This window comes from Panthera leo, chromosome A1, assembly GCF_018350215.1.
Source record: "Panthera leo isolate Ple1 chromosome A1, P.leo_Ple1_pat1.1, whole genome shotgun sequence".
In the NCBI taxonomy this organism is placed as follows: domain Eukaryota; kingdom Metazoa; phylum Chordata; class Mammalia; order Carnivora; family Felidae; genus Panthera; species Panthera leo.
In genome coordinates this window covers 70,736,884-70,763,397 of record NC_056679.1, presented here as the reverse complement: position 1 = coordinate 70,763,397, position 26,514 = coordinate 70,736,884, and the positions used below count along the sequence as shown (strand labels likewise).

Here is a 26,514-nt window from a genome sequence, read left to right as displayed (position 1 = left end):
ACTGAGCCAGTCAAGTGCCCCAAGATTTTATTTTTTTAAGTAATCTCTACGCTCAACATGGGGCTCTAACTCACAACCCCAAAATCAAGTCACATGCTCTGCCAATGGAGCCAGCTGGTGCCCCTATCCCCCCTTCCTTATTTCCTCTTCCCATTTATAGAGAATAGTATAAAAGAATCATTACATAAACTATGTCATCTACTTCTTCAATTTTGTGTATTTTGTAGAAATTGAGCAAATACAGAAAAATATGTAAATAATGATCAAAGGATTTAGATTAACTTTTAATTCTTAATTTTTTTTAATTTTCTTAAATTAGTTTTCTTTATTTTTGAGAGGCAGAGAGAGACAGAGCGTGTTGGGGGGAGGAGCAGAGAGAGAGGGAAATACAGAATAGAAAGCAGGCTCCAGGCTCTGAGCTGTCAGCACATAGCCCGATGCGGGGCCCAAACTCACGAACCGTGAGATCATGACCTGAGCCGAAGTCAGATGCTCAACCGACTGAGCCACCCAGGTGCCCCTTAATTCTTACTTTCTAATCCAACTAGTCGCCTGAAACACTTGCCTAATAAGAGGAAGTAGAAATTATACTTGGGAAGTAAATCATGTTCTATAATTTTCCACTGAATTCTTTAGGATTATTTCTTAATACCATGTCATGCCAACAGTTGCTATGTTATTCTAGTTGGAAAGCAGGTTGTAAAAAAGCATGAAAAAGAATTTTAAGAAATAATAGTGAAAAAAATAAAATAAAAGCACAGACTTAGGTACTTTGCTGCTTTCTCCAAAAATGTAACTACAGCTGCTGGATGCATTCATGTGCTCACTCCATGGCACAGGAAAGAGAAGTCAGACTTGGGTGATTCCCTATTTGTTAAGTGCAAACAAAACTGTTGACTCAGCTCTTAATAGGGAAAGGCAATGTCCTTGTCCCAGGAGTTCAAAACCTAAAACAAACAAATGCTGTACAAGCTATCCAATGACAACTTGAATGAAAATAAGGCACTTATGTTCTAACCTTTTAAGAATAGGAACCCAAAATAAATGTATAAAAACTTTACCTCTTACTACTTTATCTTGAAACTTTGGGACATTATTTTCTGAGATTGCTATTTTAAAAGGTATGGAAACAATGCTAAATCTCTCAGAGTTAAAAATATACAGAGTAGTTATGTAGGCATTGGTTCCCATCCTCTGGATCCTTCCATATGTCACATGGCTACGTGATATTCCCAAGTCATGGATTTTGCCGTTTGATCTCTGATGCAGCTTGAAGATATTTCAGGGCTCCAGAAGCTAGGCAGTTCTCTGAACACACTAAGTATACATATGAAGCAGCTCAAATGTACAAGTGCTTCCATCAACAATCACTTCAAAGGTCATTAATAACTTACAGGTGTGAGAGTGGAAATGCCCTCTGCACTCCCCTGACCCTTCTTGAACTCTGGTTACTCTTTCTGGGCCATTTTTGTAACAGTGAATTCTTAACTTAATATTTCTCTTTCTCTATTTTTCTTTCCTGGTACTGGGGCTTTTAAGATGACATTACAAAATCTTCTAGGAAACAAAAAAACAGACAAAAATGCTTCAATGTGTCAATTCTAGAGTTTTCATCTTTTTGTCCTTATGTTATTAATTTATTAAGAGTAGAGAAAAGCAGGGCACCTGGCTGGCCCAGTTAATGGAACATGTGACTCTCGCTGTTGGGGTTGTGGGTTCAGGCCCCACACTGGGTGCAGAGATTACTTATAAATAAAATCTTTTTTAAAAAAAAAGTAGAGAAAAGGAATTTAAATCTTTCTTGAAAATATACCTATAAAAAGAAAAGGAAAAGGAAAGACACCACAGGTGGGAAGTAAAAATCTGCCTGCTTTTGAAATATGGTAAAATTATGATGGACTCTAGCATCTGCTTGGTTTCTACCACCACTGAAGATAGGCTCTAAAATTTTACTAGTGTCTCCGAAATGAACTGTGTGTGAGAAAGAAGCTTAATTCTACATCTAGGTCAGTCAAGGTTTCTCAACAGAACTACTGACATTTTGGGCCAAATAATTCTTTGCTATGGGGGCTTTCCTGTACAATGTAAGATACAGAAAGCATCTCTGGCCTCTACTCACTAGATGCTAGTAGCGTGCACCTCCTCTCAGTTGTGACAACCAAAAATGTCTCTAGACATCCCCAAATGTTCCCTGTGGGGCAAAATTGCCCCCCGTTGAGAGCCACTATTCTAAATGGAAGTGTCTTCTGATCTTGAGCCTATAAAAATGAATCAACCCTACATCAGGGCAAGCCAAATAAGACAATTAAATGTATGTTTATTCTTTGGGTGAAGGCATATTTCCACAGTGGGATCTCTCCATAGATTACTTTTAACTACAAAGGAGAAAAGGTACCTTTATGAGACAGAGAACTGACAATCACCACCTTAACCAAGTGACCAAATGCAGCATCACTAATAACGGAACAAAATGACATTATGTACTTAACCTGAGTCTAATCAAACCTCCAGATTTATAGCAAGTTTATACAAATGAGAAGTGATGGGACGCCTGAGTGCCTCAGTCAGTTGGGCGACTGACTCTTGATTTTGGCTCAGGTCATGTTCTCGCAGTGAGGTTGAGCCCTACATGGGGCTCCACACTGAGCATGGAGACTACTTATAATTCTCTCTCCCTCCCTCTCTGCCCCTCCCCCCCTCAAAATAAATAAATAAACATAAAAAAAAAAGAAGTGATACAACGGGTTAAATGATGTCATGAGGAAACAAACACAGAATGTTAGACATACTAAATGAAAAGTAGTCTGGACCTTTCAAAAATATTTACTATTAATGTTATGAAAAGAAAATGAAAAGTGAGGAACTATTCTAGACCAAAAAAGCCTAAAGAGATAACAATGTAGAAACTGTATCTTTTTTTTTTAATTTTTTTTTAACGTTTATTTATTTTTCAGACAGAGAGACACAGCATGAACGGGGAAGGGGCAGAGAGAGAGGGAAACACAGAATCTGAAGCAGGCTCCAGACTCTGAGCCATCAGCCTAGAGCCCGACGCAGGGCTCGAACCCGCGGACCGCGAGATCGTGACCTGAGCCGAAGTCGGACGCTTAACCGACTGAGCCACCCAGGCGCCCCGAAACTTTGTATCTTTATTAAGCTATAAAGAGCATTTGTTGAAACAACTGGATAAATCTGAATATGAACTGGATATTAGACGTTAACTAAGTTGTGATAATGGTAGTACATTTATAACGGAGTATGTCCTTACTCTTAGCAGGTGCATGCTGGGGCGAAAGTTCATGATGTCAAATTACTCATGTAAATATGTTTGAAAAGTCTCAAAACAGGGGCACCTGGTTGGCTCAGCCAGTAGAGAATGCAACTCCTGATCTCAGGATTGTGAGTTTGAGCCCCACACTTGGTGTAGAGATTACTTAAGAGAGAAGGAAGGAAGGGAGGGATAGAGAAAGGAATGGAGAGAGAGAGAAAGAAAAAGAAAGAAAGAAAAGAAGGAAGGAAGGAAGGTCTCAAAACAAAAAATTAGGAAAAAACAAAAGATAAAAATGTTTAATTGATAGGGCGCCTGAGTGGCTCAGTCAGTTAAGTGTCCGACTTCGGTTCAGGTCATGATCTCCTGGTCCGTGGGTTCAAGCCCCATGTCATTATCCAGCATTTATGCAACACAAGCAAAACATATTTTACCCTTTAAAAAAAGGTAGCATAATAGATACTGTCTTCAGCTGTTTGCCTTTTTCACTTTTCAATACATCTGAGATCTCTCTATATCGGGGCATTTAGATTGTCCTCATTCTCTTTTATAGTTACATTCTATTGACTTAGTGGGTGTACCATTGTTTATTTAACCAGACTCCTATCACAGGACATGTTGTTTCCAATCTTTCGCTATTAGAAGCAATGATATCCTCATATATGTAGATGTATCTGCGAGATGGATTTCTACAAGTGGAAATATTTTGTCAAAGGGTGTGGCAGACAGAAAAAGGGCCTCTAAAGGTGTGGACATCCTAATCCCAGGATCCTGTGAACATGTTACCTTACATAAAAAAGAAACTCTACAAATATGATTAAGTTATGGACCTCCTTACTTCTACCCCAAATTGTCTGGGTGGGCTTGATGTAATCATGAAGGTCCACATAGAGTAAGGCAGGTCTGAGAGGAAAGATGCTATACTACTGCCTTTGAAGACAGAGAAGGGGCCATGAACCAAGGAATATACATGGTCTCTAGAAACTAAAAAGGACAAAGAAATACTCTCCTAGAATCTCCAGAAGGAATGCAGCCCTATAGAGCCATCTCAGATTTCTGACCTCTAGGACTACAATAAATGTGTCAGTTAAGTGACTAAGTTCATACTAATGTGTTACAGCAACAACAGGAAACTAGCACAAGAGTAACCAAATGTAAACCTTCTACATATTAACAAGTTTGCCTCCATAAAGTTTGTACCTTTTTGTACTTCTACCAGCAACAAGCCTATTTCCTCACCATCTCTCTAACAAAGTGTGTTAACAAACTTTTGAAGTTCTGCCCATTTCATAGGTGAAAAATGATTTATCTCAGTATGGCTTTAATTTGTGTGTGAAACTGAACATCTTTTCACATATTTAAAAGATTTCTTTTTCTGAACTATCTGTTAAAATATTTTCTACATTTTTCTACTGGGTTGTTGCTCTGGTCTTGATTTATTTCTAAAACGCTTTATATTTTAGGGATCTTATTGCTTTGCAAATATGAATTGCAAATATTTTTCCCACTTAGTCATATGTCTTTTCACATTGCTTGTTGTATTTATTGCTACACGTAAGTTTTTATTATTTGTACTTATTTTTTTATTTTTATTTTTTTTGTACTTTTTTTTTTTAATGTTTACAGTTATTTTTGAGAGAGAGAAAGACACAGCATGAGCGGAGGAGGGGCAGAGAGAGAGGGAGACACAGAATCTGAAGCAGGCTCCAGGCTCCGAGCTGTCAGCACAGAGCCTGATGCGGGGCCCTTGAACTAGTCAACAGGGAGATCATGACCTGAGCCAAAGTCAGAAGCTTAGCCGACTGAGCCACCCAGGTGCCCCTGTACATATTTTTAATTGATGTTTAAAGTTGTACTCATCTATATTTTTCATAGCCAAAACATTTTATTGTGGCCTGTTCTGGTATATTAACAACTCAATAAGATTGCCCCCTAATCTCAAGGGCCAAGTATAGTTGACTTGCTTTCCTTTTCTCTGCATTGATAATGCAAATGGAAGAACATTCCAGTGTGAGATGAGAAATACACAGAAGATGGTAAAAGAAAACTCCAAGTAACCTAACACAACTTTTAGCAATGCAACTACTGCTTTATTTAAATTCGGTAAAATAAAAAATCCATAAATTTGCTAAGAGAATTCTAAAGTTTTACTATAAGAGTATGTTTTTTACACAAATACATTCTTTTGAAATTTATTTTTGAGAACTCATTTGTTTATCTACAGCAAGACATTCTACCAGCAGCATTATTTACGATAGCAAATGATGGAAGCAGCCCAAGTGTTCTATCGATAAACGAATGGATAAAGAAGATGTGGTATATCGGGGAGCCTGGGTGGCTCAATTGGTTAAGTGTTTGACTTCGGCTCAAGTCAGGATCTCACCGTTCATGAGTTTGAGCCTCGAGTCAGGCTCTGTGATGACAGCTCAGACCCTGGAGTCTGTTTCAGATTCTGTGTCTCCCTCTTTCTCTGCCCCCTTCCTTCAAAAAGAAACATTAAAATTTTTTTAAGATGTGGTTTATTTATACAACAGAATATTATTCAGCCATAAAAAGAATAAAATCCTGCCATTTGCAACAACATGGATGGAGCTAGAGAGTATGTAATACTAAGTAAAAAAAAGTCAGTCAGAGAAAGACAAATACCCTATGATTTCACTCATATGCAAAATTTAAAAAACAAATGAGCAAAGGAGAAAGAGAGACAAGCCAAGAAGCATACTCTTAACTACAAAGAACAAACTGATGGTTACCAGAGGGGAGGAAGGTAGGTGGATGGGTGGAATAAGTGACAGGGATTAAGGAGTGCACTTCTTGTGATGAGCACTGGGTGATGTACGGAAGTGCTGAACTGCTATATTCTACACCTGAAACTAATACAACACTGTGTATGTTAACTATACTGGACTGAAAAGAAGAGAAGAGAAGAGAAGAGAAGAGAAGAGAAGAGAAGAGAAGAGAAAAATAAAGACATTCTTTTTCTTAATTAAAATAAACTAAGACCATTTTGGATCACAAAGAAGAAATATTTACAGGGGTACCTGGCTGTCCCAGTTGTTAGAGCATGTGACTGTTAGTCTTTGGATTAAGTTCGATTGCTGAAAAATAAAATCTTAGGTGCACCTGGGCGGATCAGTGGGTTGAACGTCTGACTCTTGATTTCAAGTCAGGTCATGATCCCAGGGTCTTGGGATCAAGCCCCACGTTGGCCTCTACACTCAGCTTAAGAGTCTCTTCTCTCTCTCCTTCTGCCCCACTCCCCAGCGTATGCACTCTCTCTCTCTCTCTCTCACTAAAATAAAAAAATAAAAATAAATAAATAAAATAAAATATTTTTTGAAAAATCTTTAAAAAAAGAGAAACATTTAACTGAGTTGCTACTCATTAGGATAGAAATTTAAGCAACTCAAAAAATGGAAGTTGTAGAACTCAGAAAATTTCACTAAAACGCGACATCACAAAAACTATTTTAAGTTTATGTTTTTTAATGTTTATTTATTTTGAGGGAGAAAGAGCATGTGTGAGAGGGGTGGAGAGAGGGCAGAGAGAGAGGCAGCGAGAGAATCCCAAGCAGGCTCCCCAGTGTCAGCACAGAGCCTGATGCAGGGCTCAAACTCACAAACTGAGATCATGACCTCAGCCAAAACCAAGAGTCAGACACTTAACTGGCTGAGACACCCAGGTCCCCCCTCTTTTTTTAAAGACACATTTACTTATTGTCATGATCAGACTATTACATTTAGCAATCAACAGCATGAGTGCAAACAAAAACAAAAACACCTACATTAAAACCCTTTGTTGGAATGTTTTACACTTTCCACAGAACAGAAACTGCAATAACCTGTTATACAGTTACTCACAAATAACAGTCCTCAAGGTTTTTGCCCATACACATTGAGTCTTGTCTAAAATATGTCTTCTTTGTAGCTGCTAGACCCTGCCACCACTGTGTTTGGCAGAGTCCACAGATCTGTAGCTTCCCCTGTCACTTCACTGGCTCTCCTCTCCTGCTAAGCCTCTGTTTCTTGGCCATATTTAAAACCTTCTGCCACTGCCATAGCTGCTGCTGTTGGAACCTACACAGCCACCTTGGTTTTGTGGTTTGGCAAAGTATTGGCTTCTACCACCATAGGGTCCAGAGCTTGTCTCTAAAACTTCCTCCTTTCATGGGTCCAAAATTTGAAGACTGATTGTTGTAACTGCCAAAATCATGATAGCTTCCACCACCTCCAGAGTTGCTTTGCTCATTACTAAATCCATTATAGCCACCTCACTGCCACCATATCCACCACCACCTCAACTGTCACCAAACCCACCTCGTCTACTGAAGTTTCCTTCACAACCAAAGTTGTCATTCGCACCTAAACCACCTCTGTGACCATCACCAAAGTTTCCAGAGCCGTTTCAACCTCTTTAGCTAGATGAATCTATTGCTTAGATAGATCTTTCCTTATTTCACAGTTGTAGCCATTCACAGTATGGTACTTGGGGGGTTGGTGTGTTGGTTTGTTTGTTTTTTAAGCTTATTTATTTTGATGGGGGTGAGGCTCAGACACACACACAGAGAGAGAGAGAGAGAGAGAGAGAGAGAGAGAGAGAGAATCCCAAGCTGGCTCCATGCCATCAGCCCAGAGCCCCACACGGGGTTCAAACCCATGAACCATGAGATCATGACCTGAGCTGAAATCAGGAGTTGGAGGCTTAACCAACTGAGCTACCCAAGTGCCCCAACAGTATGGTATTTTTGAATGACAATTTGTCTACAGAGTCACGGTTATCAAATGTTACAAAAGCAAAGCCTCTCTTTTTGCCACTACCTCTATCAGTCATGATTTCAATCACTTCAATTTTCCCATACTGTTCAAAATGATCTCTTAGGTGACATTCTTCAGTGTTTTCTTTAATTCCACCAACACAAATCTTTGTCACAGTTAAGTGGGCCCCAAGCCTTTGAGAATCTTCTCTTGAAACAGACCTCTTTGGTTCCACAACTCTTCCATCTGCTTTGTGGCTGTGCATTCATGGCTGCATCCAACCCCCTCCACAGTGGCGTACACAACAAACCCAAAGCCTCTGGAGTGGTTGGTTTTTGGACCTCTCATCACCACACAGTCCATGAGTGGTCCCTATTGCTCAAAATGGCTTCTCAGACTCTCGTCGGTTGTTTCAAAGCTCAAACCTCCAGTGAAGAGTTTCAGTAGCTGTTCAGACTCTTTGAGAGACTCTGACTTAGACATGACGGCACTGGGTGGAGGGACTTTAGTGATGCTTACGTAGTAGTGTCCACGGGCAGAAAGGCTCTTTTTGCTGTTCTTGGGGGTAAGCCTACTTTAGCCTTTGCATTGGGGCCTATTTTTAATAGATTCTACCGAGTGCTGGCCACTGGGTACTGAGGCCAGAAAGGGAAGTGCATGGTCCAGAGCACAACAAGCTGTAGTGACCATTTCATCCACTCCAGTGAGGTCAACAGCCATTTCCCCCTTCTCCCACAATAAGAGCTGGAGCCAGACATATGTCTATTGAGCTAAGCTACATTTCCCATCCTCCCTTGCAGCTTGGTGACTCAGTTGCCAATAACGGAATGTGCCTGAAAATAATGTGTGTTGCTTCTGGGTATAAGCCTTCGAATATTAAGCACATATGTGTTCAATTGCTGTCTCTTCACCTTCTTTCACACTGTCTGGTTAAATGCTAAAAACTACCATACCCTGCAAGCTATGTGTTAAGGGTAAGAAAGCTGTGCAACTAGGCTTCATGGCTTCATGGACCAAAGTCCATCTATCTAACTTAAAGTAGTACATGAAAAAGAATTAAATTTCTATCTAATAGGTGACCACATTTGGGGTATCTTTTTTTTTTAATAGAAACTTGACCAAATATGCCAAGTATGTTTAAAAACAATTTCTTAGATAACACAGAGATAGTAATTATTTTAGGGTGATTGCTCTTTGTGTCTAGTATAAAAAAATCTCTCTTGAGATCATAAAGGTATTCTCCTATATTTTTTTTCTAAAAATGTTTTAAGTTTTGTTTTTAAAATTGAGATTTTAATACTAGAATGTGGTTTATGTACAGTCGGGGTAAGGATCTGTAGTTTTTCTATGCAGTTAGCTGATTGTTTCAGTACTACTTATTGAATATACCATCCCACTGATTTATAGTATCACCTGTGTTATATACCAAATTACTACCGATACATGACTGTGGTCTGTTCCATTGCTTACAGGTTTGTCCCAATGTCACATCCCTATAATTACTAACACTTTACATCAAACTTTACATTTGGCAATACAAATACCTCATTAGTTTTCAAAATTATCTTGGCAATTCTTGACATTTTACTCTGCCATTTAAATTTTAACATCCACCTATCAAATTATACACATACATATGCACGACTATGCTCAGGTCATAATCTTGCAGTTCATGAGATTGAGCCCCATGTCAGACTCTGCGCTGATGGCGTGGAGACTTATTGGTATTCTATCTCTCCCTCTTTCTTTCTCTCTGTCCCTCTCTGCTCACACACACTCTCCCTCTCTCTCAAAATACATAAACTTAAAAAAAGATTTTAAAAATACTAAAAATAATAAAGTAATCTCTATACCCAATGTGGGGCTCAAACTCACAATCTTAAGACCAAGAGTTGCATGTTCTACTGACTGAGCCAGCCAGGCATGCCGTCATATGGTATTTTTTTTACTGAATTTTCAACTTATTTATTGTTGGCACAACTTGTTTATTGTTGGTCTTCTGTATACTTATCCTGTAATCTATAATTTTGCTGAATTCTCTTACTAATTTTAATGGTTTGGTTTTCTTAGATTTTATATATAAGCCTAGGAGAGCTTGGGTGGTTCAGTAGGTTAAGGTTAATTTCCGCTCAGGTCATGATATCGTGGTTCGTGAGATTAAGCCACACCCTGAGTTGGGCTCTGCACTCACAGTGCAGAGCCTGCCTGGGAATCTCTCTCCCTCTCTCTGCCACCCTCCTCATGAGTGCATGTGTGCGGGTATGTGCACACACACACGTTTTCTTTCTATCTCTTCCTCAAAATAAATAAATAACCTTAAAAAAACAACTACTTAAATTTTCCTTTTTAGTCCCTCTGTTTTTCACTTCCTTTTCTTATTGCCCTAGATAATATCTTCAGTAAAATATGAAACAGAAATCGTGAAATTTGCATTTTTGTCTTGTTCCTGATTTGGAGGAGAACACTTTCTGATGCTTACTCAGAGTTTTATGGGATACCCTTTATCATGTTAACAGAAATTCTTTTATCATCCCTACATAGATATGTATATCATTTGCATTACAAATAAATTTTGAATCTTACCAAAGCTTTTTCTGAATCTTTTGAGATGATCTTATCGTTTTCTTTAATTTGTAAATGTGGTAGATTATATCAGTAAGTTTTCTACTGTGAGACCATCCTTGAACTCTTGGAATAAATTCCTCCTTAACCAAAATTGTGTTTTTTATACATTCCACATTTAATCTGCTCATGTTTTATTTAGAATTTTTATATTATAGGATTGCCTGGGTGGCTCAGTTGGTTAAGCATGACTTTGGCTCAGGTCATGATCTCATCGTTCGTGGGTTTGAGCCCTACGTCAGGCTCTGTGCTGACAGATCCTAGAGCGTGCTTCAGATGCTATGTCTCCCTCTTTCTCTGCCCCTCCCCTGCTCACTCTCTCTCAAAAATAAACACTGAAGGGGTGCCTGGGTGGCGCAGTCAGTTAAGCATCTGACTCAGCTCAGGAACAAATAATCCTAAAATTGTATGGAACCAGAAAAGACCCCGAATAGCCAAAGCGATCTGGAAAAAGGAAACCAAAGCAGGAGGCATCACAATCTCAGACTTCAAGCTATACTACAAAGCTGTAATCATCAAGACAGTATGGTACTGGCACAAGAACAGACACTCAGATCAATGGAACAGAATAGAGAACCCAGAAATGGACCCATAAATGTATGGCCAACTCATCTTTGACAAAGCAGGAAAGAATATCCAATGGAATAAAGACAGTCTCTTCAGCAAGTGGTGCTGGGAAAACTGGACAGCAACATGCAGAAGAACAAACCTGGACCACTTTCTTACACCATACACAAAAATAAACTCAAAATGGATGAAAGACCTCCACGTAAGACAGAAAGCCATCAAAATCCTCAAGGAGAAAGCAGGCAAAAACCTCTTTGATCTTGGCCACAGCAACTTCTTTTAACTCAACACGTCTCCAGAGGCAAGGGAAACAAAAGCAAAAATTAACTACTGGGACCTCATCAAAATAAAAAGCTTCTGCACAGCAAAGGAAACAATCAGCAACACTAAAAGGCAACTGACAGAATGGGAGAAGATATTTGCAAATGACATCAGATAAAGGGTTAGTATCCAAAATCTATAAAGAACTTATCAAACTCAACACCCAAAACACAAATCATCCAGTGAAGAAATGGGCAAAAGACATGAATAGACACTTCTCCAAAGAAGACATCCAGATGGCCAACCGACACATGAAAAAATGCTCCACATCACTCATCATCAGGGAAATACAAATCAAAACCACCATGAGATACCACCTTACACCTGTCAGAATGGCTAACATTAACAACTCAGGCAACAACACATGTTGGCGAGGATGTGGAGAAAGAGGATCTCTTTTGCATGGTTGGTGGGAATGCAAGCTCGTGCAATCACTCTGGAAAACACAGGGAGGTTCCTCAAAAAACTAAAAATAGAACTACCCTACAACCCAGCAATTTCACTACTAGGCATTTATCCATGGGATACAGGTGTGCTGTTTCAAAGGGACACATGCACCCCCATGTTTATAGCAGCACTATCAACAATAGCCAAAGTATGGAAAGAGCCCAAATGTCCATCGATGGATGAATGGATAAAAAAGATGTGTTATATACATACACACACACACACACACACAATGGAGTATTACTCAGCAATCAAAAAAAATGAAATCTTGCCATTTGCAACTACGTGGATGGAACTGGAGGGTATTATGCTAAGTGAAATTAGTCAGTCAGAGAAAGACAAAAATCATATGACTTCACTCATATGAGGACTTTAAGAGACAAAACAGATGAACATAAAGGAAGGGAAACAAAAATAATATAAAAACAGGGCAAGGGACAAAACAGAAGGGACTCATAAATATGGAGAACAAACTGAGGATTACTGGAGGGGTTGTGGGAGGGGGGATGGGCTAAATGAGTAAAGGGCACTAAAGAATCTACTCCTGAAATCATTGTTGCACTATATGCTAACGAATTTGGATGTAAATTTTAAAAAATAAAAAATAAAATATTTAAAAAATAAATAAAAATAAAAGCATTATAGCCATGGTATGTTTTACTGTGAAAATTTTTATTTTTTATCTTTTAATGTTTATTTATTTATTTTTGAGAGACAAAGTGCAAGCGGGGGAGGAGCAGATAAAGAGGGAGAGAGAGAAAATCCCAAGCAGGCTCCACACTGTCAGCACAGAGCCCAACGTGGGGCTCAAACTCACAAACAATGAGATCATGACCCAAGCCGAAATCAAGAATCAGATGCTTGGGTTGCTTGGGTGGCTCAGTCAGTTAAACATCTGACTTCAGCTCAAGTCATGATCTCTTGGCTCCCGAGTTCTGGCCCCCAAGTCAGGCTCTCTGCTAACAGGTCAGAGCCTGGCGCCTGTTTTGGATTCTGTGTGTCTCTCTCTGTCCCTCCCCCACTCACATTCTGTGTGTGTTTCTCTCTTGCAAAATAAATAAAGCACTTAAAAAAAAAAAAAAAAGAGCCTATTTTTTTTTTCTTCACATAACAAGAAGGCTAGATAAAAAACGTCCAGAGAAGACACAGCTCTGTAATAATGCTGTCAGGAAAGTAGGCTCTAACTTTCCATTCCACTACCCTTAGCTTAGAGGCCTCCACCTCACACTTGGTACACTTTGGACTCGAAATAGCTGCTTTTTTCTACATAAGAAAGAAACTGAAGCACAAAGAGGTAACACCCATATCAGGAAATCAAAAGCTTTCATCTCATTGTCCAAAACTGTATCACATGGCTCATCTAGCCACAGAGGAATTTAGGGAAGTGTTTTTATTTGGACAAATTACTCCAAAGAAAATCAGGTTAATGAAGGAGGAAGAAGTCGGCATTTTGAATTGTCAATTGGCAGTATCTGCTGTACTCACTTTGGATAAGTTATATTATTGTAGGAAATTGTCCATACCACCTAAGTTCCTAAATTCTCTTATCATTTTGAAAAATCTCTGCTATATCTATAGTTCTGTCACCTTTAAAAATTCCTAGCATTGATATCCATACACCAATAATGCAGCAGCAGAAAAAGAAATCAAGAAATCGATCCCATTTATAATTGCACCAAAACCATAAGATATCTAGCAATAAACCTAACCAAAAAGGCACATGATCTATACTCTGAAAACTATAGAACACTTATAAAAGAAACCAAAGAGGACACAAAGAAATGGAAAAACATTCCATGCTCATGGATTGGGAGAACAAACATTGTTAAAATGTCTATACTACCCAAAGCAATCTACACATTTAATGCAATTTTTATAAAAATACCACCAGTATTTTTTACAGAGTTAGAACAAAAAAATCCTAAAATTTGCATGGAACCACAAAAGACCCCAAATAGCCAAAGCAATCCTGAAAAGGAAAAGCAGAGCTGGAGGTATCATGATTCCATACCTTAAACTATATTACAAAGCTGTAGTCAATCAAGATAGTATGGTACTAGCACAAAAACAGACACATAGATCAATGGAATAGAATAGAAAACCCAGATGGACCCACAACTATATGGTCAACTAATCTTCGACAAAGCTGGAAAGAATATCTGATGGAAGAAAGACAGTCTCTTCAGCAAATGGTGTTGGGAAAACTGGACGACATACAAAAGAATGAGACTGGATTACTTTCTTATACCACATACAAAAACAAATTCAAAATGGATGAAAGACCTAAATGTGAGATGGGAAACCATCAAAATCCTAGAGGAAAACACAGGCAGCAACCTCTTTGACCTCAACCAGAGCAACTTCTTACTAAACACATCACCAGAGGCAAGGGAAACAAAAGCAAAAATGAACTATTGGGATGTCATCATGATAAAAAGCTCCTGCAAAACCAAGGAAACAATCAACAAAACTAAAAGTTAGGGGCACCTGGGTGACCTAATCATAATCAGTTAAGCGTCCAACTTTGGCTCTGGTCATGCTCTCACAATTTGTGAGTTCAAGCCCCACATCAGGCTCTGTGCTGACAGTGCAAAGCCTGGAGACTGCATCAGATTCTGTGTCTCCCTCTCTCTCTGCTCCTTTCCTGCACTCTCTCTCTCTCTTTCTCTCTCTTTATCAAAAATAAACATTAAAAAAAAAAACTAAACTAAAAGGTAACTGACAGAATGGGAGTATTTGCAAATGACATAACTTATAAAGGGTTAGTTTCCAAAATCTATAAAGAACTTACAAACTCAACACCAAAAAACAAATAATCCAGTGAAGAAATGGGCAGAAGACATGAAACAGACATTTTTCCAAAGAAGACATCCAGATGGCTAACAGACACATGAAAAGATGCTCAACATCACTCATCATCAGGGAAATACAAATCAAAACCATGATGAGGTACCACCTCACACCTGTCAGAATGGCTAACATTAACAACTCAACACACAACAGGTGCTGGCAAGGATGCAGAAAAAGAGGAACTTTCTCGTACTGTTGGTGGGAATGCAAACTGGTGCAGCTGCTCTGGAGAACAGTATGGAGGTTCCTCAAAAAAGTTAAAAACAGAACTACGTAGGGCACCTGGGTGGCTCAGTCGGTTAAGCATCCAACTTCGGCTTGAGCCATGATCTCATGGATCGTGAGTTTGAGCCCTGCATCAGGCTCTGTGCTGACAGTGTGGAGCCTGCTTCAGATCCTCCGTCTCCTGCTCGCTCTCTCTCTCTCTCACTCAAAAATAAACATTAAAAAAAAAACAGAACTACCCCATAATCCAGCAACTGCACTACTAGGGATTTACCCAAAGGATACAAAAATACAGATTTGAAGGGATATATGCACCCCAACGTTTAAAAAAGCACTATCAACAATAGCCAAACTATGGAGAGAGCCCCAATGTCCACTGACTGATGAATGGATAAGGAAGATATGGTGTGTATATATATACACACATACATACAATGAAATAATACTCAGCCATCAAAAAGAGTGAAATCTTGCAATTTGCAGTGACACGGATGGAGCTACAGTGTGTTATGCTAAGTGAAATACATCAGAGAAAATACCATATGATTTCATCGTATGTGAAATTCAAGAAACAAAACAGATGAACATATGGGGAAAAAAATGAGGGGGGGAAACAAACCATAAGAGACTCTTAATGATAGAGAAAGAGCTGAGGGATGATGGAGGGAGATGGGTGGGGGATGGTGTGGGTGGGGGATGGTGTAGATGGGTGATGGGTATTAAGGACACTTGTTACGATGAGCACTGGGTGTCGTATGTAAGTGATGAATCACTGAATCCTACTCTTGAAACCAATATTGCACTGGCTGTTAACTAAGTAGAATTTAAATAAAAATTAAAAAAAAAAAACTCCCAGCATTGTACATTTGTGCCTTTTAAAATTAATTTTTTAATTAATTAAAAGTTTGTCTACTTTATGAATTTTTTTTCAGAGAACCAACTTTCATTTTCTTGAGTTTCTCAATTTGCCTCTTTGATTCCTAGTTCATTCATTTCTGTGCTCATTATTGTTACTTACTTCCCTCTTCATATCTGTGTTAGATTTTTCCCTTATCTTTTTTAGTGTTATTGCAAATGGTACCTTAAAATTTTCCTTTTCCATTTGTGTCTTTCTGACATACAGAAATACAATGGACTTTTTTGTATTTTGACCTTGTATCTAGTTAATCTTGCTAAATGCCCTTATTACTTTTGATAGTTTGTAGATTCATTTAGATTTTCTACCAACACAGCTATGTCCTCTGCAAATAAATTTTATGACCTTCTTTACCAATCCTTATGCCTTTTCTTTCTTTTTTCTTAACTTATTGCAACTGGCTATGAGGCTAGGCCCTCTAAAACAATGTTGAATAGCAGTGGTGAGAGATGACATCCTTATCTTGTTCCCAATCTTAGGGGGAAAAGTATTCAGTTTTTTCCTTTGAGTATTATGTTAGTTGTGGATTTTCTATACGCTCTTTATCTGGCTGAGGAAGATGTCTTCTATTCCTTAGTTTGCTAAGAGTTTATATCATGAACTGGCATACCAGATTCTCCCAGTTTGGGAAAGTTGTGTTCCCATCATGGTTTTAAACACCCTAAACTAATCATTATATTATTTTATATATGCAATACCTCTTTCAGTTTCTCACGTCAGTGAACAACTTCTTTATACACCATTTCCTCTTGCAGTCCACTCTCCCCTTCCAGATTTAACAGACTTTTCCCCTCTGTTCCTACTATAACCTCTTACAGTCATTATCAAAAGTGAGTGGTAAATTCCCATTTTTGGTCTGAAGACATATTTATTTAGCCCTCACTTTTAAATAACGACTTAGCTGGGTATGGCATTCTGGGTTATAGTTACTCTCTCTCAGCCCTTTTGAAATAGTAGTCCTTTGTCTTCAGACATCCCTTGTTGATGTTGATAAGAATGCTGCTAGCCTAAATATTGTTCTCTGTATATAATCTTCTACAATTTCTGATATTGTTTTATCCATCTCTGAACACTCTATAAAAATTTATAAACATGCCTTTCAAGGTACTCATTACACTTCGTATTATTTAGTCATTCCCTGTACTCTAGCCTTATTTACTTTGTATTATTTAGGCATTTTATGTAATTGCCTTAACTCCACCATTAAGGGACAAACTACCTGATAACTATAGTAAATTTACTGATAAAAGTAGTAAATGCTGTACACCTTTTCTTATAAAGAAGCACCATGTTCTCTCATGGAATGGGGAGTGGCACATAAAGAAAAAGATCAAAATGTCCTATCTCAGGCTCAAAGAGTGCCTGGATATCAATTTGTTGACAACTGGCTAATGTTTAAGAACAAATAACAAATGAGTAAATCATCTATGCATTGACTACTCTGTTCACCATTTATTGTTTGGCTTTCAACAGATGGTTGGCATTCTTATTAGGGACTGTTTAAACATCAAAAAGGTATTTGTTAAGCTCAGCAAAGTTTTCATCTGCCAACCTGGGAATTTATCAGTGTGTATATAGATCTGACTCCGAATGAATTTGTTAGGAGGAGGAATAACCCCAACTATACAGTCTGTTTTCATCACTGAGGTTCATACATGTCTGAGCAATTCTGCAAGAACAAGAAGACAACTACCTGAAATCTATTTACGTGAGACACTAAGAAACCTCCTGAGAGTAAACTTATTATCTTAAGCAAAGAAAAGATTAGGTAGCTTGATCTTGAAACAAAGTCTTGGTGCTTAGAGGAGAGGAGTAATTTTGAGTGTCTCATAGTTCCTGAAATTAGGCATTATTCCTAGCTCAGACCACCTTAGATTCAAATCTAAGCTCTAAGGAGAGAGAGGGCTATAAATAAAAATGAAAAGGCCTCTTTATATTAAAGCAATTGACAAAGTACATTGCAGACCATTTAGGAAGCCTGTGACAACATATGTCACAGATAATCAACAATGAACACTGCAGAGCTCTAGCAACTCCATATTACCATTACATTCCTCACCAGCTATACTCAGAAGCAGCAGCGAAAAGGTACACACAAGAGATGCCTGACGTGCATTTAGACATTTTAAAAACAGCTAGAAATAGAATACCCACAGAAATCTTTCCCAAAATGGCAATCAATATGAAAAATATCATCCAAGAAACTGAAGTGTGGAGGTAACCCTAAAGTTCAATCTAATTTCAAAACAACAACACATGTCATTTTACTGTAAAATAACATTTTGTACTTACGCTTCTCAGAGGACCTCAGACCACGTTAGGGCAGCATCTTCTTTTCAGCTTTTCTAGGTAAGACAATGAATACAAAAACTGAAATGATTTGCTAGCCCAGATCCCAAATTAAAGCCCAGACCTCATTTCTCCTACTGTCTCTCTCTCTCTCTCTCTCTCTTTTTTTTTTTTCCAGAAGCAGCACTAATCTTCATTCTAACAAGGTGGGTGCAGGATGTCATAGCAATGTCATAGTGGCAGACACTTTGGCTTGGGGGGGGGGGTGGCGAAGAGGAAAAGACAGGAAGGGTCACTCCCAAATTCTGAGTTAAGTATGACCTCTATATTATACAGACTCAGCAGACCACTTGAACTTCTTCCATGGACTGGACAAAGGCATTTCTAGATGAGAACAGTACAGACTTAGAGTGAGCAGGCAAAGAAAAGGGAAGGGCTCCATGAGGTGCCACATAATCCCTGAGTAGTCTCCTTACTACGATTCCACAGCCAAAAATAACCCGAGAGTGAAACGTAGCTACGCCAAGTACTTCAGGTATCAGTTAAATTTCCTCCTCTTCTTTATGAATTTGTATTATTTATAAGACACTTGACACATGTTTAAACACTTACATAGCTCTTCAGTTTCAGGAAATATGGCTTGTTCGGCTGAAGAGAAAAAAGCATATAATGAGGGAGTTAACAAGGGCTGATATTTTTTTACAACATTCTTTAAAAACTGAAAAACCTCTTTAAACACCGGGAACGGCTTAAATAATTCACTCTAGGCCTGCGGGGCCCATGTGGACGGTTCCCTCTCGTTCCCTCCCGGGCTACATTTTCCCCGGGTTGCATCTGGGAACGTGGGCCTGACGGGCTGCCACCTGCGGCCTCGAGGCCTCATCGCCATGCCTGTCCTCTGCCTTTCAGGGCGCGAGTGGCGGTCGGCACGCGGCCGAGGCAGAACCCCGGAAGGGGCCCGGGGCCCTTTGACCCCCAGGCGAGCGGGACGCCGGGAGCGGGCGGAAGTGCGGCACCAAGGCCCGTCGCGGCCTGTCGCGGCCTGGCCTGGCCTGGAGGAAGCGGCTCCAAGGCCGCCGCCGGACCGGGGTGGCAGCCGTGTAAAGCAAATGATGTCCGAGGCGCTCTGTCGCCGGCCTTACCCTGGGGACTTGTTTGGCCGCTGGAAAGGATCCAGAAGGCCACTGCCCGTGGCCCACCCCGCCCCCCTCTCTAGGCGGCGGACTGGGCGTCCTACAGGGAAGGGCCCCGCGCAGAGGCCCGAGGGGCGGCCTGTAGGCCGGCTTTGCGGGCTTCGGGCCCTCGTGCCCGTTGGTTTGCGGGAGGGAGATCGACGGGAGCTGCGTTCTCAAATTTCTCGCACTCGGGGAGTCCGGGAATAGTGGAGACCGGTCTCCGGGGCCGGCCTGGGAGGAAGGAGTGCGAAATGCGGCCGCCGAGCACGGCCGCCGCGGCGCCGGCTTCCGGGCGGAGGGAAGCACCTGCCTCCGCCCACCTTGACCCCGAGGCCGGCGCCCAGAGCTCCGGGCGCCCCTCCCGGGCTGTCCTCACGGAGGTCTCTGGAGGGCGAAACCTGGATCCTCGCGGCCTTCGAGTGCTCGCTCCCCTGCCGGGGGACGGAGTGGGGGGTGGGGGCGACCCGGGTACCCATGACCGAGGCCCGCTCCGCAGGGCCGAGAGAGTTCGACGCTCCCAAGGAGGGAGTCTCCATGGAGGAATTCCTCCTGCTTCGCTTTCAGAGTTGAAAGCCTGGAGGCCGTCGGTTCTGCAAAGAGAAGCGGTCGGGCGCGGGCAGGCAAGCAGCTGATGAAAATAATTGTCCTAGCACACACAGCCCTGCGCCCAGGGGCGCGCGTACACACACACACACACACACACACACACACACACACACAACTTGCCTCATCTAGCTACCCAACCTTAGTATTCCGGGCATGCGGTTTTCAACAACTTGCTTGACACAATAACAAAGACATTTAAATGCCAGGACGCAGACTTCACTTTTTAACCTGCTGAGAAGAGCTACTTTCAAAGCTTCCCCACCGCGAATAAACTGACAAAAAATATGGGGTGCACTTATAAATTAAACACCTTACCCTCAAAGCGGCGTGCGTTAATCAGGTTTCTAAGGCAATAGCCATCTCTGTCTTTTCCTATTCACCCAAATAATGCCACAAGAAGGAACCCCTTTACAGAAGAGAAAGCCAGGGGGAAAAAATGAATTATACCCATTGCTAGTAAAAATCATCTTAAATCAATAGAGCACCACTTGAACTTGAGTTTCCATTGTTTCACTGAATCATCAATGTTTTTAATTAAACAGAGCTACCCTTTCTGTTAAAACATTACATAAAAGGGTTAGGTTTCTACTTTTGTTGAGGCAGCTGGCGTTTGTTGGCTGTTGTGTTTGAGCAACAGACTGTTCAATAGAAGCGAGAAATAGCTCAACGCGCTCTTAATAGACCTGTTTCAACAATGTACCTTGAAAAGGAATACATTGTGTTATTGTGTTAGTTTGCTACAAACCTATTAAAAGAAAAATAGCATCCATCAGGTCTAACAAAACGCATTTGTATTATACGTACTTATCTGCTTCAAATACACTTCTTGGCACAATGTCTAGAATTCAACTAGATCATCAAGAGCTGGACAGAATAACACATACCAGTTAGGTAATGATACACGGGCTAAAAATAATAATAAAGAAAGGTCTAAGCAGAAAGTAATCGTTACTTTTTGTTTATCATGAGAAATACAGGCAACCCTTCTTCAATTGAAAATACATTGCAAAAATGTGGACTCATAACAAAAACAATTTTTAAAATATTCTTCAAATTTAGAAATATTCTAACATGGGAATATTGCTTCAAAATCCATACTTGGAACGAATCTGATACACTTTCGATGGTAATTTGTTTCAGACAGAGATTCAAGGCACAAGCGATGCATTTTTGAAGCAGAATTAAATAGCGCAAAGAGCTGGGTTCTTTAGGGAAATGCGTGAAACAAACAAATCGAAAGCAAGGGTTCCAGCCAAGAGGTTGGGGAGCAGCGATGTCTGGCAGTAGGAGAGGAAGTGCTTCTTGAAAGTGCTCTCTTAAAAATGATTTTTAAAGTGACGTTATCGTATTTTAAACACAAAACGAAATTTGAAGCAAAGAAATGGGCGACTTCGCCACTATGAGACAGAACCTACAGTATGTTTCAGAGAGGGCTGCCACTTGGACCACAAACCTTAGAAAAACAGTAGCAAATGATGAAGCCAATTGAATTCTGAGATGAGCTTCAAAGAAAATACACCTAAAGTAGCATGTCAGAGGGAGACACCTTTTGCTTCCACAAAAAGCAATTGGTTTGGTTGCCAACCTCAGGGTGCCCAGCATTCAACTTTCGACTGCAAAAATGTTGGGGACACAAGAGAATAGTAGACTACAAGTGAACTCAGTTGTCAAAAAAAGACAGAACTTACATCAATTACAATAGCACCCTATGAGAGATATCTATGTTAACAGATAGATGAAGCAATATTTTGCCAGATAAAATCAATTGTTTTTTACTTTTCTGAATTAATAAATTATCATGTGAAGATTTAGAAAAATGTCACCCTGAAACTTTAGGTGACAGTTTTCCCATAATGTAAAATAACCGTGATAGACTTCTCTAGAAGGCATTTGAAGTCAGATGGCTGATATGACTGCTTTCTTTAGCTAAAACATTTTCTTTTCACAAGAAGGGTGTGTATATGCATGTACTGGGAGGTAGTTGAGATATGTTTGATTTATAGTTTAAGATTTCTCTTCCCTAGTCCAAATCAGTTTCCGGATTAATTCTCTTGGATTAAAAAAAAAATGAATCAAAAATCACAAACTGCATATCATGAAAATAACCTCTCATACCATTAACAGAAAAGTTGATATTTTCAAGGTGAGATATTTTTGATGTATCAGATAATCTACCAAAGATGAAAGGAAGTTCACAATAAATTGATTTAGCCATGACAAGTAATGTTGTTACTAAGGCTTTATGAAAAGCCTTTGATTTTATTTAGAACTTTTAGAAATGCTTTGTGTGTCAGAAGTTAAACTATCAAGGGGAAAATATTCAATTCATTTTAATTTGAATGGATTGTTCAGATAAACAGTCACCACAGAGATCATTTGAAAACCCAGCAGAGGAAGAAATGTATTTAGAGGAAGATTGTAATCTGATTCCTTGTTTTGTTCTTCATCTTGAAAATCCTTGATTCTTCACTCATGCAAACAATTCTCAATAGTATTTGAGGGCTAGATATTTTTATTTATTTATTTGAAATTTTTAAAAATCCAAATAGTATGTACTATAATTTATCTCCCCTTAAAGAACAGGAAAGAGGATCACATACGGCTTATTTTCTATATGCCCTCCAAATTCTTTCTAGAAAGAAACTTCTAGCCCGATTCATTTATCAGTAATATCTAGGAAGATTGTAACCAATCAAATCATTAAACATTTTTTTTTTACTGCCGTTGATCTTAAGCAGCATTTAATTTGAAAGATTCTGTAGAGTACATTTTCAAAGCATCAAGTCGTTTTCCAGTTTCTTGGTCTGCCTTAGGCAGGTAAGTGAATATTATTTCAGATTTCCTTTTGACTTCTTTTGCCTTTTAGTTCAGAAGTATGGGAAGTAAGAGGGGTTAATTTTTTTTTTTTTTTAACATTTCTGCCACACACAATTATTTCAATACCCCTCTCTGGTGTTGTGTCTGAAAAAGGGGTGGCCGAGCCTGCAGCCCGCAGCGCCAGACATTCAGCCGGATCCACCCCTGGGCACAGTCATCAGAGGGAAAAGATTCCGCTTCCAAACTTGATTAAAAACAGCCTACCAGTTTCTGCCCCGTTAAAGAACTGTGTGGCTTGAAAAGCTGAGTAAACTGCCCAGGAGAGGAGTGGCTGAGGTCTATATGCCTGTCATATGGGAATCAAGAGAAGCTTGAAAAAAGCAGTGGATAGTAGGCTACAGAAGGACAACTTGTCCATCAAAGTCTGCAGTTCAAATCCACTTCACATGATTTAGGTGCTGGAAAAAAAAGTGATTTTACCTTATAATTTTTCACCTTAATTTGAAAGGGAAAAGGAAACACATGTACATACCAAAAACCTACCCAGATGCTTGGGAAATATTAAGTTGTTTCTGAGTTACTCCCCCCCGCCACCTTCCTGTTGGCAAATACTTCAAAATATCCTTCTCCCCCTTAAGTTATCTTGTGGATGATACAGTTAAAAAAAAATACTAAGATGGAAAAATGAACTAGAAATGATGAGGGTATAGGTTGGTGAATAAAATAGATGCCTGTCAACGTCTTAAAGATACGTTGCTATTGTTGCTGCTGCTGCTGCTTGTGATTTTGTGTGGTAAAAACTAAAGACGTCCAAACAGGATTCAAATATGAAGAGAAGTGGGAGATTTCCTGATGTGTTTCAATAATAAAATGAAAATCGAGTCTGTATGTGCCTGTGCTCCCCTTCGATTTGAAATTTTATTCCAGAAAGTGCTACAACTTGTTACTTTTTTTGTGGGCACAGGAGGAGGAAAAATATGATACATTGGGGGATTTTTCAGTAGAGCTGTGTTTAGTTTTAATTTTCCTGTATTTTAAAATAAACACTTTGACCAAAGCATGTTTGATCTTTGCGAGAAGGAAATATACATTGTGGAGGAATGTGCAGCGGTTGGGTATGAAAATGGGGTTGTGACTCACAGCTGCAGGCTGAAAAAAAAAGGCACAGTGGTGTCAGCCAGAGGTGTTCAGTCTAATAATTCAAGCTGTAAACTGTATCCCCTAAAATTACCTACATAATAAATCATTGTGTGAAGAAAAAAAGTTTGGACTGAAAAGTGTAAGTGGAACAGAATCCTCAGGAGACTTCAGTGCTGGGACCTATTGACAAGGATGTGAAATGCGGGTTTATTTTGTCCCAAACTTTGAAGATCAAAATAATACTGGAGATTATTCTAATACAGCTGGTTTTTGTTTTTGTTTGGTTTGGTTTTGCCTTGAGTTTCATAGTCTGTTGCAGAAATGGGCTTGCATTTTTTTTTCCTCTCTCTCTCTCTCCTGATCGCACAGCCGAAACTGCTTTATGGGATTTACAGTCGATTTATATATTTTCAAGAGAAATTTCAATTCAAGAATGGGTTTATTTTAAGAAAAACAGTAAAACTAACTTATCAAATGCATATTAAGAATGGAGACAGAAATGTTTCTGGAAATTCCCTTAGGTTCCTGTCTCAGATTTCACGATTGCTTACAGGTACCAAAGAAAACACTGCAATTATGTAAACTGACGAATTAGCTTGCCTAAGAATTCGCTACTAGATTGAAACACTTAGACACCGCGGTTGACAAAGCCAGTGTCAAATCCTGGAGACTTGAGAAACGGGAACGTTTGGGGATGGAATACACCCGTCTGGAGTAGAAAGGATCTCAGTGCCTGGAGAAAAGATGCAATTGTCAAGAGGAAGTTTAAAGGCCAAGGACACACGAAGTCTTTGAAACAATAAGGGTGAGGAAGTCAAGAAGCAGACTCGCCAAAGCCACATTGAAACAATTTATTTTATAGGATCCCCTACATTTCCAGAATTAGTGAGCAGAAGAAGCGCCCTGCTGGGAACGCGGGCTGTGGGCTCTCGCGCTCACACGGGCACTGCGAAAGGGATAAAGTCAAGTTGACACAGGTCTCTTTCGCCTGGGCATTTCAAATGAAAATATAAGAAGGAGGGCGGAGAGAGAAGGAGACAAAAACGAAGCTCAAAAAGACTGATTCCGAAGTCTGCAATAAAGATTAACTGGAAAAAGGAAGTCCATAGCAATTAAAACTCCTACCCTGGCTCATTAGTATTCATGACCGAAGGTCCAGCTTTTCTGTTTATCTTTCTCCCAAGATCAATATCGGAGCAGCGTGGGCCTGGGAGGAGCCCAAGCCTGGCCCTGCGTGCGCCTGACCTCTCGCGCCCTCCCTACAGGTCAGAGCATCTTCAGAACCGGCGGCCCAACGCCGTGCCCAGGATCATTAAAGCCACCATTCATCTGCCGGCAGGGAGAGGGAGGGGGAACAGTCCTGGGTTAGGGGGATGGGGGGTGGGGGCAACGGGCAAACAGACCCAACCAACTCCGAAGAGTTTCGAGAAACCATACTCCGCCACAGCAACTACTGTGTGTCGGGTGACCCAGGAGAAAGAAAAAGAAGGAACCGCGCGCGTCTGCAGCCAGAGGCCCAGCGCGGCTACTGGCCAGGCGGTCGCTGGCTCGGCCTGGCTCCAGACCCGAGATTTACTTGGGGGAGGGGGGACAACATAAGAACACCCTCCGCACCCTCCCCCATAGAAGAACCCAGGCCCACTCCCAGCCCCGAGCGGTCTGTAGCCGCCCCAGGCCTCCCCCAGTCTCTAGGGAGCTACCCAGTCCGAGAGCGTTAACTAGGATGCTTATCTTTGACGTTATTAACATTATTACTTCTACCCCCAACCTCTCTGGCGGTGTCGCGCCCTGTTCTGGTCCCCCAGGCCACCAGGTTTGGCCTCAGGGACAAAAAAATACTGGCTTCGGGAGGTTAGGAAAAGAGGCTAAGGGCAGGGGTTGGAGGAGGGGAGCGAGGGTTTAGAAAACTCCCTCCCTCCTGGTTTAACTGAGAGGTAAGGGAGCAACCTCCCAAAGCACACCGGGAGGCGGTGGGTTCTCGGGGTTGCCGGACAGTCTGGCCTATCACGTTACCAGGGAAATGGGGCTGAGCGATCCGCACTGTGTGCGGGGATCCCCCACCAAACTGTCTCCGGCTGGTGGCTCGAGGTGCGAGCCTGGGAAATAAGGCCCAGACAGCGGACTCTCAAAAAACCAAGTTGGATAGAGAGTTCTGGGCAGGCATGGCCCTTTTGGAGGGAGGCTATAGGGGTGGGGGGATCTGGGAAAAAATGGACGGGTGAGGGGAGCATCTCCTGCTGGGTCTTCTGTCCACACGTCCCCAATCTTTGCGACTCAGGTCCATCCCACGCACGTGAGCGGGTGCCTAGGGGGATGCCGAAGGAGGCAAGCATATGTGAGTGCATGTGCGTGTGCGTGTGTGTGTTAAGGTGTGGAGAGATTGTGAGAGAGAATGTGTGCGTATGTGGGGGGTCTGTGTGCGCGCATGCTAGTGAATGCTGCGCCCTCAGCTCTGGCCTGGTGGCTGCGCAGAGCCTTATCCCGAATGACTGGGAGGCAGGATGCGGGATTCCATTC

The 26,514-nt window shown here is 40.7% G+C and overlaps 1 protein-coding gene across 2 annotated transcripts in view; it reads right to left on the bottom strand.

Moving 5' to 3' along the window:
• PCCA (propionyl-CoA carboxylase subunit alpha) overlaps positions 1 to 18,914 on the bottom strand; it is a 474,500-nt gene extending 455,586 nt beyond the window's left edge. Inside the window, exons 1-2 of one of the 2 annotated variants that reach the window (XM_042929832.1) lie at positions 18,872 to 18,914; positions 18,263 to 18,315 (exon numbers count right to left, since the gene is read on the bottom strand). The gene's annotated coding sequence lies outside the window, so the exon portion shown is untranslated. Of the gene's footprint in view, positions 1 to 18,262; positions 18,330 to 18,871 lie in introns of those variants that run through there. The other variant, XM_042929843.1, reaches the window with a different exon arrangement.
• Positions 18,915 to 26,514: the final 7,600 nt, after the last annotated feature.